Raw genomic sequence first — 19,344 nt, 5'->3', positions numbered from 1 at the left:
CTATGATACTACCGAGAAGGAACTCTTTGCCATTCTCTATGCTTTAGACAAATTCCGTTCCTATTTTCTTGGATCAAAAGTGATTGTTCTCTCGGATCATCGTGGTATTAGACATCTCTTGATAAAGAAAGAAGCAAAACCAAGATTGTTGAGATGCATTTTGCTGCTCCAAGAATTTGATTTAGAGATAAGAGATAAGAAGGGAGCCGAGAATGTGGTAGCAGATCACTTGTCAAAAATTCGATTCCATGATGATGAGGGAGAGACACCAATCAATGAGTCTTTTCCCGATGATATTTTGATGGCCATCCATTCACAACTTGAGAAGCACACCACACCATGGTTCGCCGACTATGCTAATTACATTGTTGGAGGAGTTCTTCCCTGAAACTTGAACTACAATCAAAGAAAGAGATTCTTGTTTGAAGTGAAGAGATACTTTTGGGACGATCCCAATCTTTACAAGGAATGTAGTGATGGACTTTACCGAAGATGCATACCCCCAATGGGAAGTTCAAGGTGTTTTAGAGGGATGCCACTCATCACCATATGGAGGACATCAAAGAGCACGAAGAACAACCGCTAAAGTCCTTCAATCGGGCTTCTTTTGGCCTACTATGTTTGAAGATGCTAGGGAATTTATTCTCCATTGTGATCCTCACCAAAGAACCGAAAACATTTCTTGGAGAAATGAGATGCCACAACGAGAAATATTGGAGGTAGAAATCTTCGATGTATGGGGAATTGACTACCAAGGACCATTTGTATCATCTCAAGGAAACAAGTAGATTCTTGTAGCCGTCGATTATGTATCAAAGTGGGTAGAAGCAATTGCTACTCCAACCGATGATGCTAAGACGGTTACTAAACTTCTCAAGAAAGTAATCTTCCCAAGATTCGAAGTCCCTAGAGTGATCATTAGTGATGGAGGGTACCATTTCCATGAAAAGAAGCTCACATGTCTTTTGACAAAATACGGTGTTCAACATAGAACCGGTTTGGGATACCATCCTCAAACAAGCGATCAAGTTGAAGTCTCGAATAGAGAGATCAAGCAAATTCTTGAGAAGGTTGTTAACAAGACTCTTAAGGATTGGAGTATGAAGCTTGATGACACTCTTTGGGCTTATAGGACGGCCTATAAGACTCCCATAGGAGCCTCCCCTTACAAGCTAGTCTATGGAAAGGCATGCCATTTGCCAATTGAGCTAGAGTACAAAGCCTTTTGGGCAATCAAACCTCTCAACCTTGATCTCAAGTTAAGTGGTCAAAAGAGGATAATTCAAATTCAAGAGTTGGAAGAATTCCGACTACAATCCTACGAAAATGCAAAGATCTACAAGGAAAGGACACAATTGCTTCATGACAAAAGGATTAGACAAAAAGCCTTGCACAAGGGAGACAAAGACCTTCTATTTAACTCCCGATATTGACTCTTTCCCGGGAAGTTAAACTCAAGATGGATGGGACCCTATGTAATCACCGAAGTGGGAAAATATGGTGACTTTGAGATAAAGTCGGAAGATGGAAACAAGTTCAAAGTCAACGGCCAAAGGTTGAAACCATATTATGAAGGAGCATTCATCGGAGAAGTAGAGGTCATTCGCCTCGAGCCTCTCCCACCATGAAAAGACCATCAATGAGAGAGTTTGGTGGAGTCCTCTCCAAACCACCAATTGTAAATATACTAACTCTTCTCACTTGTATTTATAACTTTATTGCATTTACACATGATTTTCATAAAGCATGATTTTGACATGAGAGTTGGTGAGGGAGTGTTACTAACTTATTTGATGAATGAAGGATTTAGCAATTCAAGTGTGGGAAAGCACTCTTATCAATGAGGAGAAAGAAGAATAAAAAGGAGGAAACCCCACGGGCAGACCTGAGCCCGTGGGAACTGCAGACGATCCGGGCGTCCCTGAAGAAGATCCAAGCGTCCTGGCCTTGAGACGCGGGTCTTGGGAAAGCTAAAATTAGAGAAAGGGTTCTGTTACAAAATCTGGACAGATCATATACAAGACGCTCGTCCTAGGCCTTGAGTTGCTCGTCTTGAAGGCAATCCGTGCGTCCTGGCATGCTTCAAAATTATGAATTCGCGTTGTATGTAAATTTGCACGTCCCTAGGAGAATCCGAACGTCCTCAGAAGAAATCCGCTCATCCTGACGAAAATCCGCGCGTCATGACACGGGTTGGCAAATCCAGGGCGTACTGTGTTAAGATCCGAGCGTCCTGAGCTCGATCCGCCCATCCCCATCTGCTCATATGAATTTTCTGCAAAGCGAAGATCCACCCGTCCCGAGCACGGTCCGCGCATCTCCCTCCCGTGCTGCTCTTCTATTTTCGACAAATGCATTCTCCTGCCCACCACACATGTTATGACACCTCATCCTTCTTTCCTATATAAAACATAAAATCCCCTCCTATATGACTCAAATCACACCAAAATCACCCATTCACCTCTCTAAATTAAAAACCCCCAAAACCTAGGGTTTCAAGAAGGATCTCAATTACAAAGAATATCTTCATCTTAAACAAGACAAGTTTCAAGATCTACTTTTAAAAGATGAAAACAAGAGGGTCCTTGCCTATAGAAAGAAGAAGAACAAGAATAATTGGAAGTTCCTCAACATCTCACCTCAACACATTGAGGAGAGAGAATGAAGAAATAGTTGATCTCTCAAGACTTAATGAGTTCTCCAACATAGAATTTGTCAATGATGCCCAAAGAATCGTCTTTTATCGTCTCCTTGGTAAGAACATTCTTCCAACTAAATTCATGTGCCATGAGACATTAAGGAAACTAGGAATTTATCATCAAACCGAGGCACTCTTTGAATTATTTGGTCTTTCAACCATGTTCAACATGCATGAGCTCACTTATCGGCCCTTAGTCCTTGAATTCTTGAGTTTTCTGAAAATTTCTACCTTGAACAAGATGATTTGTGTGGAGTTTAGGCTACAGAACACAACTCGAATGATGACTCTTTTAGAGTTTGCTATTGTGTTAGGTCTTGATGTATCGCCTACCCGTACATCAAAATCTCGGAATTATAGCATAGCACCTCCATGGCGAGCCTTGACGGGTCACGATTTCTCATTCATTAAGGAATGCTCGGCCTCTTTTATTAAAAACCCCATTATTCGGCTCACTTACCGGTTTATCACAAGCACTCTCATAGCTCGTCATGATCCCGCAGTTGTGAATGAACTCGACTTGGTCTTTATGGAATCTTATTTAAAGATACAAGGGAGGAGCGGTTATCACTTCAACGCCCCCTTAGTGCTTCTTAAAAGATGGGCAAAATTCCAGAATGAAGATGATGATGGTATGATCCACGTTGTCAATGGGGGATTAATAACAAGGCTTGCAAAATTCTTCAATTCCAATTTCAACTACAACAATGCTTATATACCTCTTCCAGGCAACACCAAGATTGATGAAATGTTGATTTTCCGACAACACCATTGGATCACTCTTGAAGGCTATGAGCGAAAGATTAAGTGGCTCACCAAAGGGAGCACCCCTATTTTCCTTCCAATGGAAGGTTTAACAAGGATATCACCTAGAAGGGGTCCCCTCTCACAAGTACCATCCTATCTCATCCCAACTCGTTCAAACCAAGCAAATCAGACCCCACCTTCTACTCAACCTCAACAAAATGAAACTCAAACAAATGAAAAAGAGAAAGTTGTTATCCCGCCTTACCCATTTCCATATCAACCTTACAATCACCCAAATCCATTCATCCTTCCTAGAGATGACTTTTTAACGGGTCTACTCCAAGATATACACCAAAAGCAATATGAGGCAAGAGTGGACTATTACTATGCTCTCTATCCACAATTTCACCGGTTGGCCCATCAAGGGCATATTTGTGAAGAGAGAATGCTTCCCTCTTGGGCTCAAATGGATATCCTTTTTCTAAACTCGGAGCATGCCAATGGTGGAACACATGGAGAAGGAGAAAGAGAAAGGTCAAGTGGCGGTGATACGGTTGAGGTCAATAGCGAGGGGGGCGAATTTATGGATTTCTATGAGAGTGACGAATCGCGAGCACAATGGGATAATGATCTTGGAGAGGATGATGGTAACTAATTAAGATGTTCATGAGCTAGGTGGAGTGGGCATGCGCTACCCACCATGGCCAAGGTGAAGCTCTTCTTTCCCCCTCATTTTTCATGTCAAGAATTTCATGCTTTTCTAACTTGGTTAATATTTAATTGTTTCAAATTCTAGTGGTGTCCTTGTAAAAATTAAGGACTATTATTCCACCTTGGCAACATATAGGTGATGATAAATTTATTGTTCCCACTTTTGAAAATCCAAAATGACAATTAGTTTCATGCGTTGCATACTTGTGCATGAACTTCCCTACTTTTACACTAGAAATAGTGTTTTACTCGGTTTGGGGAAGTTCAAACACAAGGAATGGGAGTTAATCCAAATTAGCTCTCCAACCAATAAAATCATGCATCATATAAAGTAGAATAGATTGCATCATTTATATATATGTCATATAGTTTGCATTTTAGTGTAGAAATCATGCATTCTCATTTAGCTTGCATAATTTCCTATCGTATTGGCCATTGAGGACAATGCCCATACTAGTGTGGGGATGGGAAATTCTAACTTGACTTTTAAATCAAAAATGATAAAAATTGAAAATTTTGAAAAAACACAAAAATATGTTCTTTTATTTCATAAAAACAAAAACCATAAGAATTTGAAAAATTAAAAAACCAAAAACATGTTCATTTCCTTTGTAGTGTAGAATTGTATATTTTGTATATACTTGTTTGTTTGTTTGTTTGTTTGTTTATCCTTCTATTACATTGGATCGACTACGCCACATATGAGGCATGAGGAATATGAAGACCGCATGGTATGATCTTTCCAATCTTCTTTTTCCTCTCTATGTTAATGACTATGTGGCTTTATTTTTATTGATGCGGTACAAACCAATGTGATTCTAGGAGTTCCATTTAGTTTATATGGAATACTAGTTGATAGAAGCATTTGCATTAGGTTGTATAAATGTTAGTTGCCTTATGGCATGTAGTTGCATTGTAGGAAGAATTTTGTGAAAACATCTATTTGGGAAACTTGACAAGTGTATATAAGGCCCTTGTAGATACTTTTTCTTCTTAAGACTTTGCTCATTTCAATGCTTCTAAAACACCCTAGGATGTGTCATGCTAGTATCCTTTGACCCATGGATTAAGGTCTAGTCGAGAGTACCTTGTGATGTGATAACTCTTTGGCTACCGTTTATTCCAAGGTGATCCTTGAAACCTTGCAACCATCCTCCACCTCTATCACATTTTGTCAACAAAAAGGAAACGGGCACAAAAATTATCAAATTGAGTTCAAGCAATCAAAAATGAAAAACAAGAAGTTTGCAAATTGCATCAAAGAAAAGAGGAGTACAAAAATAAGAACTCCTATGCTTCAAATATAAGCACCCTCGCTACAAATGGGGTGGCTTTGAAAAAGTTCAAAAGAAAATGCAAAAGTTAAAAATTGTCAAGTATTGAAATGCCAAACATCAAAGAAATGGCAAAAAGAAATTGTTCTCAAATGTCAAAAGCCACAAGAAATTGGGGGGAATAACAAATTCAAAGCAAACTCCCATCATGAAAACTCAAAATACATTGATCCCTTTTTCCATAGAACCCACTTTTGTGCATGGTAGAGAGGGGATGACCCTTCTTCTTGTCTAGGCAAGAGGGGGAATTCCGCGATCCTCCAGTGTTTCTAACACCATAAGGAGTCTACTCTTAACGAAAGCATTTAACGATTGAGGACAAAGGTACCCTAGCTTGACACAACTTAGAGGTGATTTATTGGCATCTTGAAGAAACCATATCTATGATAGAGTGTGTACCCTTAGATCGTTTCCCTTGTAGATAATTTCCGCCACTTAGATGAGGAAAGTGGCTATTCATTTTTTTAGATGCATCCATTACTTGTTTTGTGTGCTTAATGCTTGGATGTGTCGCTATTTTGGCAAGCCCCACCTTGCCTTGCAAGAAGGCATCCTACCTCTTGGTTGTCTTGTTTTGAGTTGAAGGAGCGGAGTGAGACCCGCTAATTGTTTCATATCGGCTATATTAGTAGGTTAGTTTAAATAAAGGTCCTAGTTTTAGTCACCTCTTTACTCGGGACGAGCAAAGGTTCGGTTTGGGGATGTTTGATGCGACTCATATTTGAGCACATCTAGTCCACGAATTAACCTCGTTCCTATGCTTTATAGCACTAATTTGGGTCATTTACTATCTTTAGTTTCCCATTTTGCATATTCTTTTAGGTTTTGTCTCCTTGGTAGGAAAGGATTGCTAACCTTGTATTTATGAGGCGAAATGGAGCTAAATAGATCGCATCTAATGACCAAGCATCAAAGAGAAGACCGACACTAGAGACCTAAGTAGATAAATAAAGTGAAATGGGCAATGATGAAAGGATCCTTGCATCCCCAACACGATCCTTGCGGATTGTTAAGGAGCTAAAGAAGAAAACGACTCTGCCCAGGGATCCGAGCGGCCCGAGCATGATCCGAGCATCCCAGAACACCAGGATCCGAGCGGCTTGACCCCAAGACGAGCGGACCGTGCAACATGATTGGAGCGTCTCCTCCAGGATCCGAACGGATCCTAAGTCAGAATAGCCCGTGCCACAACACGGGACGAGCGGATCGAGGCAGGACTAGCAAGGAGGATCCGCCCATTTCCCTCGCGAGTAGCATTTCCTCAAGTTTTCTTAGGGTCATAAATGTCATTTAAACCCTTAGTAACCCTAATCCTTGTACCTAATCTTTAGTATAAATACCCCGTTGTACTACCTAGATTAGCATCAACTCTTATGCTCTCTTAATCAATTCTTAATCATCTCTTAATACTCTCTTAATTTAGTCTTAATTTAGTTTTAATACAATTCTCAATATTAATCACATCTTAATCTTTCCATAATTTCTCTATTGTTCTTCCTTTTATTTGGGTAATTAGAAGATTATTTGGGTTTATTTGGAGGATTGACAATCTTCCATCAATCATCAAGTAGTTCTATTATTCTTTACTTTATTATTTGGAATCATCTTCATAGGTATAATTCCTCTTTACCCTTGTTTAATTATTGTTAATCACTTTCATTTATTCATAATGTTTTGCTTTGTTAGTATGATTGACAACCTTATTAGGATACTAAACTTGATCATGAGTGAGTAGTTCCTTAGCTAGGATTAATAGGGAATTAGAGGAAACAAACATGGACATGGTATGTTTGATGAAATGCGGGCCTATGAATCCTTGCATTTTTTACCCATCTCTTATCTCTTCAATGAGGCTTGTAAGATATAAACTAACTCGAGCCTCATTAAACCATGCATAGAGTTGAATAGGAAGGATTATGTCAACTTGTAGGTGTTGCACAGTCTAGACGACTCGGTTGCGGGACGCAAACCTTCTTAGGGATTGTAAGATATATACTAACTCGATCCCATCACAATAATAAGTGCTTGCATCTAATTGAGAACATGTTTGTATAATCAACTCCCATAAATCCCCTATGAACCCATGACACCCTAGTGCTTTTAAACAATTGTTTACAACTCCCTTTCTAATTGCTTTGCTTTTCTTTCATTACTTTACTTTCATTTTGTTGATTAGTTTAGATTACACATCACCTCAACCCAAATTGTGACACCCTAAGACATATCTATTTACAATTGAAAATACTACATCAATACCCGTCCCTTGGGATCCGACCTTTACTTACCTCTTTAGTAAGAGTAGTTGGTGAAGTTATAGATATTATTTTGGTTCGTAGCTTTTGACGACGATTTTTAAACCGGACCAGCATGCATTTCTCAGATCACAGGGGAAAAATCACGGAGCAGTGAGGCTACAGGGAGTGATAGCACATTGCAAGTTCAGGAACCTACCCAATAGGCTTAATTGGTGTCTCCTCTCAAGGTTGTGGTTAATGAGCCTAGTCGTGCTGATAAGAGGAAAAGGTCGGATGAGGCTACATAGGGAGTTCGCGAGGTTAGGGAGGTTAAGGCTAGGCTTGATGAGGTTCAATTTGCTAAGGAACAGATCCAGGCTCACTCTTTCTTGGTTGATGATCCCTATTACAAATATCAGGCTGAGGAATCGTCTGCTCGGGCATTGGCTGCTATGTATCGTTCGAGGGACTATGCTGCTAACCTGGTTACTATGCTGTAGGAGGTATGATTCTTTTTTCTTTACTTTTATTTTGGTTGTATGATTCTTGTTTTGTCTTGCCTGATTTGTAGTCTTCTTGTAGAATGTAAATGATATGTTGAGGGGTGCCTGTCAGCTGGAGTCTTCAAATGCTATCAAAGATACTTTGGACTGGGAGGTGCAATGCCTGAAGAAGGATGTTGAATCCCTGAAGACGGATTTAGAAGTGCTGAAAACGGAGAATGAATCTCTAAAGAAGGAAAATGAGGCAGGAAAAGCACGGCTGGTTGTGGAGACATCAAAGTTGGGTTCTGCACAGAATGATGTGAAGTCTATCTAGGCCAAGCTTACCACCGTCCAGGTTGAATTGAAGACTGAGAAGCAGGCTATGCAGGATCAATTGAGGGTAAATGAGGAGCTGGCTGCTGAGAGGGACTTGGTGCAGGGTAGATACAAGGATGCTGCCATGTATTTCTTTGGCAAGGGTCGTGTAGATGCCATGAAGGAGCCTGTTGAAGTCCAGCCATACTGGAACTGTGATAAAGAAATGGCTGACCTTAATTCCACCTATCCTGACCTCTGCAAGTTGCATGCTGATGATGAAGTTGATTCTCCCTCGTCGAAGGAAAAAACTGGTGAGCCTGATGATGAAGAGGATGATGAAGAGGAGGAGGAGGAGGAGGAGGATGAGCCAGCTGATGAGGGCATCAGTTCTGCTACTACTTCCAAGGCAGGTTAATAGCTTCATTTTTAAAGTAACTGTTTTTTGGCCCATCCAGGGGGATGTTCCCTGGACAAACTAGTTTTTAGATTTGCTGGTACTTTGTCCTACCCAGGAGGGATGTTCCCTGGGCAAACTTTTGGATCTGCTGTTCTTGTCTTGACGAAATTTGAAGGTGTTTTCTTGTTCCTTTGTGTGTCTTGGTTTGATTGATTGGTACCTGTAATAATGCAATTTGAACCATTTTGTTAGGGTAATGCCTGTCAGGAGGGCTTATGGCCCTCAATTCTTTTTTAGGAAATCATGGCTTTTTGCCTGTCAGGAGGGCTTTTCTGGGTAAGAGGGGTGGTTGCCATTCGGAGGGCTTATGGCCCTCAGCCTGCCAGGAGGGGTTTAAGACAAGTGGTCTAGTCTTTTCCACCATCATACTTGTCTTTTTGTACTGAGCTCAGTTTTTTGTATGTATTTTTTGGATGTGGCAAATGCCAAGTTTTGTGAAGCATTTCTGAGATGCTGTTCAGGTTGGGTGGAGTGGCCCTCAATCCTGAATATTTGTTTAAGCCTGTGATTATAATGATCTAGATAAATTATAGAAAAAGGCGTAAAACAAGTTTTCAGGATTTTAACATAATATCATGGTAGAATTTGTATTTGTATAAGAATATAACAGGCAGATATTCAAGCAAAATGATAGTTAGCAGGAAAGCTTGTATTCATAGCATAAAAAGGTCATATGATTTTATTCAGGGGTTTTTCATATAAGACTTCAGCCAGGTAAGAGACAAAGTTAATGGTCTTACCTGATTTGGATCATAGGATATCAAGTTTATACATGGAATAGTTTTAGGTGGGAGATGTTCCAAGATCTTGGGATCATTTCTCTGTTCAGGGTTTGTAGCCTATAGGCTCCTTGTCCTACTATTGAGTCAATCAGGTAAGGTCCTTCCCATGCAGGAGCTAGTTTGCCAGCATTTTTGTCCTTGGTATTTGGGAAGACTTTTCGTAGGACTAGGTCTCTTTCCTTAGATACTCTGATGTTTACGTTTTTGTTGTAGCTTGTAGCTACTGTTTGCTGGTAAGAGGCTATTCTGATCTTGGCTGCATCCCTCAATTCTTCTGCCAGGGTTAGCCAATAACAAGTTAATTCGAATAATGGCTTGTGAAAGCATTAAAGAACATCCTTGAGATTCTTGAGAAGAATTAAGGATTCGTTCATCTGTTTGGATGATATACTAAGTTATGTGTTGAAGGGTTGCACAAACTTTAGTTTCCAAACCGATAAGGATTTGTTGAAATCGTAGGCTGTTTTTTATTGACTTAAGAGTAAGAGACTAGAAAAGTGTTTTAGTTTCGTACATTGCAAATTCTACAAAAAGGAATCTAAGTAAATTGTGACAAATGGTCAACGTAGGGAATAAGGGTAGATTCCTCTACCAAAGACTTTATCTAGTTATGTGATAACAGTGGGAGTATCTTTCAAGTTAAAGAGCCCAAGTCTAGTAAGAAGACTAGACATATACTTAGATAAATTCATGTTATTAGAAATAACATTGAATGGAAGGAAATAGCAATTAATAAAGTTGGAATATATGGATATATGGTATATCCACTTGCCAAGCTTTTATTACATTTCAACAAGTGTAAAAGGTACACTATAGATTATAAGATATAAAGTAGTAATAGGGTATTGACTATTCATATATGATAATCACATTTATCGTTTGAGTTTTTTTAAACTCATCTATTACGTTGTTAAATCCAAATGGGTTGTTGAGACAAATTGAAAACCATTAAAGTGAACTGGATTGACATAGTATTCGCCCCTAGTTGCTTAAAGGAGGTGATGTCTCAAAGTAACTAGAGTGTGATGCGATTGATGGCAAGTGCAAGTTCCAAACCGATAAGGATTTGTTGAAATCCTAGGCTGGTTTTTTATTGACTTAAGAGTAAGAGACTAGAAAAGTGTTTTTGGTTCGTACGTTGCAAATTCTACAAAAAGGAAACTAAGTAAATTGTGATAAAATTGTCAACGTAGGGAATAAGAGTAGATTCCTCTACCAAAGACTTTATCACAAGTTATGTGATAACAGTGGGAGCATCTTTCAAGTTAAAGAGCCCAAGTCTAGTAAGAAGACTAGACATATACTTAAGTAAATTCATGTTATTAGAAATAACATTGAATGGAAGGAAATAGCAATTAATAAAGTTGGAATATATGGATATATGGTATATCCACTTGCCAAGCTTTTCTTGCATTTCAACAAGTGTAAAAGGTACACTATAGATTATAAGATATGAAGTAGTAATAGGGTATTGACTATTCATATATGATAATCACATTTATCGTTTGAGTTTTATTAAACTCATCTATTACTTTGTTAAATCCAAATGGGTTGTTGAGACAAATTGAACCCCATTAAAGTGAACTGGATTGACATAGTATTCGCCCCTAGTTGCTTAAAGGAGGTGACGTCTCAAAGTAACTAGAGTGTGATGTGATTGATGGCAAGTGCAAGTTCCAAACCGATAAGGATTTGTTGAAATCCTAGGCTCTTTTTTATTGACTTAAGAGTAAGAGACTAGAAAAGTGTTTTTGTTTCGTACGTTGCAAATTCTACAAAAAGGAAACTAAGTAAATTGTGATAAAATGGTCAACGTAGGGAATAAGAGTAGATTCCTCTACCAAAGACTTTATCACAAGTTATGTGATAACAGTGAGAGGATCTTTCAAGTTAAAGAGCCCAAGTCTAGTAAGAAGACTAGACATATACTTAAGTAAATTCATGTTATTAGAAATAACATTGAATGGAAGGAAATAGCAATTAATAAAGTTGGAATATATGGATATATGGTATATCCACTTGCCAAGCTTTTCTTGCATTTCAACAAGTGTACAAGGTACACAATAGATTATAAGATATGAAGTAGTAATAGGGTATTGACTATTCATATATGATAATCACATTTATCGTTTGAGTTTTATTAAACTCATCTATTACTTTGTTAAATCCAAATAGGTTGTTGAGACAAATTGAACCCCATTAAAGTGAACTGGATTGACATAGTATTCGCCCCTAGTTGCTTAAAGGAGGTGACGTCTCAAAGTAACTAGAGTGTGATGCGATTGATGGCAAGTTCAAGTACCATAGAGTCATATGGGATGACTAGTCGATCACATAGGCAGACTGTATGGGACAGTCTGTCGGGCAGTGAACGCTTATAGAGTTCTGGTAATTCATAAAGCCTGGTAGTGGCAAGTGCTGCTATAGTATTCTTATGAGTCAATTCATTTGACTAAAGACTATTCGCCCAATTTGGCACAAATTTCTGATTAGCTTTGATTTATGCTCTACGACAGTCGTAACTGAGGTCAAATGAGTATATTTTGGGTTATGATGAACTGTGGCTAAACAAAGGGAATAGTGCGATAGGAATTGTCCACCCCCTTGTCAGGGTTATTTAAAATCTCAAGGCCACTCGAGGAGTAGTGAACTGAAAATGCGTGGCCACACTCGGAAAGCATCTATGGTAGATAATTCCGGTCAGACAGTTACACTCCAGATCGAGAAAACCACTCAAGATAAGATCAAGTGCGAGTAAGAACTGCGAGATACCTTGCATTGATTGGGAGATTGTAATAGGACAAGAGAATTGGTGACGCACACTTGTCTCGGACAAGTGGCAGATTGTTAGAATATGTGTCCTCAACAATAGTGCGATCATATGTTTCAATCTCATATTAAGAATACGTACGGGATGATTCATTTATATAGTCAACTGATCAACATTAATCGGTAACGATTGGCTTGCTAGAGTTTGACGTTACTGTCGTGTTGGCGGTGGTGATCAGTTGATCCCTTAAGGTCACACCTAAAGGATGATGCCTTATCAGTAAAGTTGATTAATTGTATAATGATACAAGTTAATCAATTCCTTCAAATTGAACAATTCATTTGTGAGAGAGAATATTTATATCTTATTGTAATTAGATTAAATAAGATTTATTTTAGTAATGGAAATACTTTATTACTAAAATTGATTATTGTTTGTGAAACAATTGAGATAAGAATGAATGGTTAATTAATTATAATTACAATATGTTGTGAATTATAATTATATGATCCATTTTATTTATGTGATCAAGTATCACTAGTCAATTTATTATATGTAATTTAATTAATTTATAAAATGATATTTATTTGATAAATATGCATTAAATTAATTAATAACATGTAACATACTACATGTGACATATTGTGTGACAAATGACAAATTGACAAAATAAAACGGTAGTCCATTTTATACATATGGACCGAAATGAAGGTAGTAGTAGTGGATTGTGGTTGATTTATTTTATGAGATAAAATTCTTTTTAATCATACCTAGTCTAACTAGCTTACATACCTACACATTTAGATAAGAACAAAAGGAAAAAGGGAAGGACCATATATTGGTCCTCTAACTCCCCAAAACCGGCACACCCTTCTTTATTTGGAGGATTTTTGTTCTTTATTCATTCTCCTTATGCATATTCATTATATACACATGCGTACAAGAAGAGTAGGATGACGGCATCCAAGCATTGGTCTCACAATCAAAAATGTATTCCTCATCGTCGTCACTCTCTTCATCTATCACACCATCTTCCCAAGGAGGGGTAAATTTGTGAACATAGTAGGTTGGCTCAAGATTATAGGAAGGTGTCTCATTCTCACATATCTCATTTTCATCATAGTTTTCCTTAATGAATTTTTGAAATGTGGTTATCACTTCTATCATACCTTCCTTGGTACTTTCAAAGATGTCATGTACAATTTGCTTAAGACTTTGGGTGGCCATGAACTCAACAAATTCCCAAAATTCCTCACAACTCATCTCAAAAATCCTACCACCACTCAAGTGAAATGCCAAGTTGCGGGTTTCAAGGTTCATGCCATTATAAACAACACAACATGCTTCATAATTTGAAAGAGTAAAACCATGATGCCAAGCATAAGTCATATATTCTTCGAATCTTGCAATAAACTTATCAAATGATTCATTTTCATATTGCCGAAAAGTGAAAGTAGACATGTTCATCCTATGAAAAAGAACAAGTACAAGAAATAAAATCCTCAGGGAACCAAGATTCCTCAAGAATAAGCACAACTAAAACTAGACAAAAGAACGATTCAAATACACAACACCGTCCTCGGCAACGGCGCCATTTTGATGGAGCAGGTCGGTGTCCACCATCAAACACATTTATCTCCAACTACTAGCATAGCAAGCATGTCAGGGTCGATCCACGGGACGGGGTACTCAAATTGTTCAATCTAATTATAGTTGTGCTTGGGGTTGTCACAATTGGTAGGAATTGATTGATTCTAAACTAATGAAAGCAATGGAATAAAACAAGCAATAAAGCAAATAAAGATGTAAACAAATAATAAAGGATACTAGGATGTAATGGGATCATACGGGAATCATGGTAAGATAGCACAAATGAGTTATATAAATGCAAGAAATTTATTATTGTTGGAATTAAGTTAGTTCATGTCAAATAATTCATAAGAAGATTTGGGTCCCGGAACCGAGTCATTTGTGACTGTACAACACCTACAAGTCGACTTAATTCTTCCTATTAAACTACATGCATGATAAACCAAATCCTAGGGAAAATTACGTCTCGGAGCCGAGTCGGTTAAGACTTTATAACACCTACAAGTCGACTTGGGTTTTCTCTATTCAACTATATACATGATCTAATGAGACTGAGTTTTTTTATGTCTTACAAGCCTCATTGAAAAGATAAGAGATGGTAAAAAAAATGCAAGGTTTCATAGTCTAGCATTTCATCAAACATAACATGTGCATAAGTTGAAGAACAATAAGCAAGCATCCATATGAACTCATTAAGCATAAATCTATCTCATGATTAACTCCCATAATCCTCCACTAATCCTAGTTAAGTAACTACTCACTTATTATCATGGGAAACATGTTATCAATGGTGTCAATCATCACAAAAAGTATAAACATGATAAGAGAGTGGGGAAATAAACAATAAAGAGTAAAGAGATTATACCAAACTTAAAATGAATAATTGGAAAGGAAAGAATAATAGAATAAAGCTTGATTGATTGATGAAGAGTTGTCAATTCTCCAATAATAACCCAATAATCTTCAATTACCCAATAATAAACTTGAACAACAATTAAGGAAAGACTAATGTGTAATTTGTAGAAAGATTAAATGCTAATCTACTTCTAATGAAGGCTTAATCTAATCTAAGAGGACTTGGTCTTTTGGTTATTACAAATGGAGTATATATAGTGGTACATCATTAGGTTAAGTAAGGGTAGATTAGTAAATAACAATGCTAAGTGTTGAGTGGAGCTTTGCAAGTCTTGAGGGAAATGCGCCGATCCTAGGTCTGGGATGCTCATCCTGAGCTCGGGATGCGCGGATCCTCAGACAGTACCTTCTGAAATGGCAAAGCAGCTCGGGACGCGCGGATCTTGGGACAACTTGTCTATTTGAGCTCGGATCGTAAAACGGACGTCATTTCCTCATCCGGACTCCTATTGAAGTGACTCAAAAGCCAAGACCACTTGAGTTTTCGACGCCGTTTCATCTAGCATACTTTCAGAGCCACACAAGGAACTCTTGGTTTGGTTCTGAGCAATTTCTTCTTATAACGGCTTCCTTCTTGTCATCCTTGCTTTTAAGCTTATGATCGTTCTATATACTCATTATTCCTACATCCTTGGCTCCTTTTCATACTAGTCCATCCAAGATTGTCAACAAGCTTCCAAATATGTACGAGAGACGGGAATTCTGCCTCATTATCTCCTTTCCTATAAGACATATGAAATGCACTAGAAAAGCAAAATAGGAAGAAATTGACGGATAAAATGGCCATGATATGCTATATTAGTATGCAAAATGGTTTCAATTAGGGGACTAAATGTGCGCAATTAAGAGTCACATCACTCACCAAAACCGGCCAAGAGAGGCTAATTTAGAGGATTTTTTTTCTCTAAAAATCATTCATGCAAATGTGTGTGTTGAGGGGTATATATTGATAGTCAAATGTAAAGAAATGACCAACAAAAGATAGAGGAATGTGTATAACCACCTGATGACTATCATCATGTTATTTAGGCAGCACACATGTCATTTGGGTCCATTTCGATTTCCGACATTTGTCCCACAAATGCTTATAAGTCCTATATTTAATTATCTTATATAATTAAATATTAATTTAATTATTTAACACTTAAATAATATAAATTAACAAATACTGTTCACCTAACTTTTAAGTATTATTAGACCATTTTATCAATATAAAATGTGTCGCATAAGATTCTATTAGCTAATTTTACAACTTCTTGTAAGTTTAATTAACTAATTACCTCCACCTAAAAAATACACACATATCGTATAAAATTAGTAAATTAACAATTAATTAATTAATTCTAATTTTTATTTATTAATTAATTATCACATAATTAAATAATAAATCCTCTTGGTCCGAGTTCGTAACCCATCATCAAATAATACATTCACACGACTTATTAAAAGTCAATTAATACAAGGAATTAATTATATTGTATCTCATACAAATAATTAATTTATTTAATTTGGGCGTCATTCTATAGGTGTGACCTAAATGGATCAGTTGATCACCGCCGTCACTTGACAGTAACGTCAAGCTCTAGTCAGCCGAGCGTTACCGATAAACGTTAATCAACAGACAAATATATTAAATATGTCCCTTGTATTCCTTGTACGAGATTTAATATGTAAACGCACTATTGTGGAGGACACTCACTCCAACACCATAACATCCCCTAAACCCTTATTTGCCTAGTCCTTGCCTTTATCATTTTGCTAGCCTTGGACCATATTTTTCTTATCCTACATTCGGCCCATTTTGGCTTATGTTCATTCGGCCCATTGCAATGTTACTTTTTTGTTTGTATTAGACATATTTTATTTCGCTTGCTTTTGTCGAACAAGTTCTTATGCTGCTGTGCTGGTCAGGTCGTCTGTATTAGTTGCAGTCATTAAATAGGAGGTGAAGAGAAGAGTCAGGAACAAACTTGGGAGGAATGACAATGGAGTGAAGTCTACTATCAGTAAAAACGAACAATGCTTGCTCCAGAAATAGGGTATTACAGTTAGTTGATTGCTTAGTTTACCATTTAAGGGTCATTTTGATAGGAGTTGTTAAACTGGTTAGTTAGATGTGATTATCACGTATTAGTCACAGCTTGAAACGTTTGTAATCATCTTTTATGTTAATACATATCATACTCCTATTCACCAAAAAGAAAAACAAGTTCTTATTCTATAATATGTGTTATGCTTTTATATGTCTTGCTTCGCCTATTATTATTCTAGTCATTTTATGTTTTTTATCGTCTTTTCGATGATGTCAAGAGGGGGTAGAAATGACCTTGATTTGGTTTTTGCCTAAGCTTGCTCCTTGTCAATACCTTTAGTATCTTAAGGTCCTTAGGTGCTATAACTTTGAACACAAATGTTTCGACTTGGATTCTACATTCTATAATTAGATAGTATTATGTTGAGGGGGAAATACACATTTAGTCACAAATCTAAGAGACTGGCTATCTTCAAAACGGGGGAATTTGTTGCACCATATAGTTCATATGTATTTGTGTTTTGATGATGACAAGTATGCTTAACAATGTATGTACTTCTTGCTCGTAATTATTTGTTTAGTTATATAGATTAAACATGATTATGCTAGGTAGCATGGTGATTTGGGACTCATTTGAGCTCATGATCAATTCAAGTACAAGTACAAGTGATATATGTAGAATAAAGCTCGAAGACAAGCTCGTGATGAAGAGCTTATGATCAAGATGATCAGGATGGAAGTGATGAACCTCAGACTGAAGATTTCTAGGAAGATTAGATAGTATAGGTCGTCATCCTTTAACGATGTTTTACGAAGTAATTCTGGCAAGTAATGTTATAGTTGTTTTAGCTATAACTTTACTCATCAGAACTAAGGTTATAAGCGATTTAGTTATTAGCTTGGTCTGCAGTATGAAGAAAACGATTTTCACGTTTTAAATTACCTTCTCGAGACGTAGATTTAAAATCTTTCCAAAAGAAGACCGTGCTTATTGTAGAAAGAGATTTGGGGCTTAATGAAATCGTATAGGCATATGATTTCTCAATCGATTAGCTATTATACATATAACAACTTATAACTTGTTATTTGATATGCTATCTAGGGTTTTATATTGCTTATTATCAAAACCTAATCTATCCAATGTAACGTAATATCTCAACTAGGGTTTCGATATCATGGACGGTGGGCTTATGCGTCGTCATCTATCCATATGAATTCCCTTGCGCAAGTAAATGATTAGATTAAATCAAGAATAAGTAGTTGTTAGAGATATTTTATCTCATTATACTTATTTAGATTTATTCTTAATTATTTACTAAGATATTATTGGTTTAAATAAAAGAGGATTGGATTTGTTTCTTATTAGAAACTCCACGACGCCACTAGGGTTTTTTGATCAAACCTAGATCTCCTCCTATACTATACATACATTGTCTCACTTTCATTTAAAAAACTTTTCACCCTTGAGATAATAAATATGACATGGATGGACAATCATGTTGACCTATTTTCTTTGTTCGATGCAGATCACAATGACCCACTAAATGCTCATTGGCCTCCTTTTACGGCGCGACCTAGAGCAAAAATCAAAACCACTCAAAACCTTACCAACTTAGACAAATAGTCGCTAGTCTAAAGAATTGACTCGAAGGAATAAATAGAAATCCTGGCCACGACCCAGCAACAAAAGGACTCTATAAACGGTCACTGTCCGACAAATCGTCTCACAATCTGCCTATGTAATTGACCAGCCATCACTATGACCAAATGATAGTCGAACTTGTCATAAATCGCCTTACAATCTAGTCACTCCGAGACGTCACCTCATTAAGTAACTAGGGACAAAATACAATGTTAATCAAGTTCACTTTAATAGGGTTCGACGTTGTCAATACAACCTATTTGGACAAAACAAAGTATTTAAATTCAGATAAAACTGAAGATAAGAGTTACACGATAAATGCAATTATCATATATAAAATAATAAATACAATATTTTAATTATTACATATCACATAATTTACAACAATTTTGGCATTCGTCTAAATCCCATAGAAACTACATGACTATCATGTTTGGCTTGAGACAATGATTTGGTTAAAGGATCAGTGATTTTGTCAGCTGTCCCAACCATACAGACTGTAATTTCCTTCCTTTCAAGTAAATCTGTAATTACATGAAATTTTCTAAGTACGTGTCTAGACTTATTACTAGACTTGAGCTCTTTTGCCTCAAAATTACCCCACTGTTATCAGAATATAAAGTGATAGG

The sequence above is a fragment of the Silene latifolia genome, chromosome X (genome assembly GCF_048544455.1).
Source record: "Silene latifolia isolate original U9 population chromosome X, ASM4854445v1, whole genome shotgun sequence".
NCBI lineage: Eukaryota > Viridiplantae > Streptophyta > Magnoliopsida > Caryophyllales > Caryophyllaceae > Silene > Silene latifolia.
The sequence above is the reverse complement of the archived record's forward strand: the minus strand, read 5'-3'. Positions refer to the sequence as shown.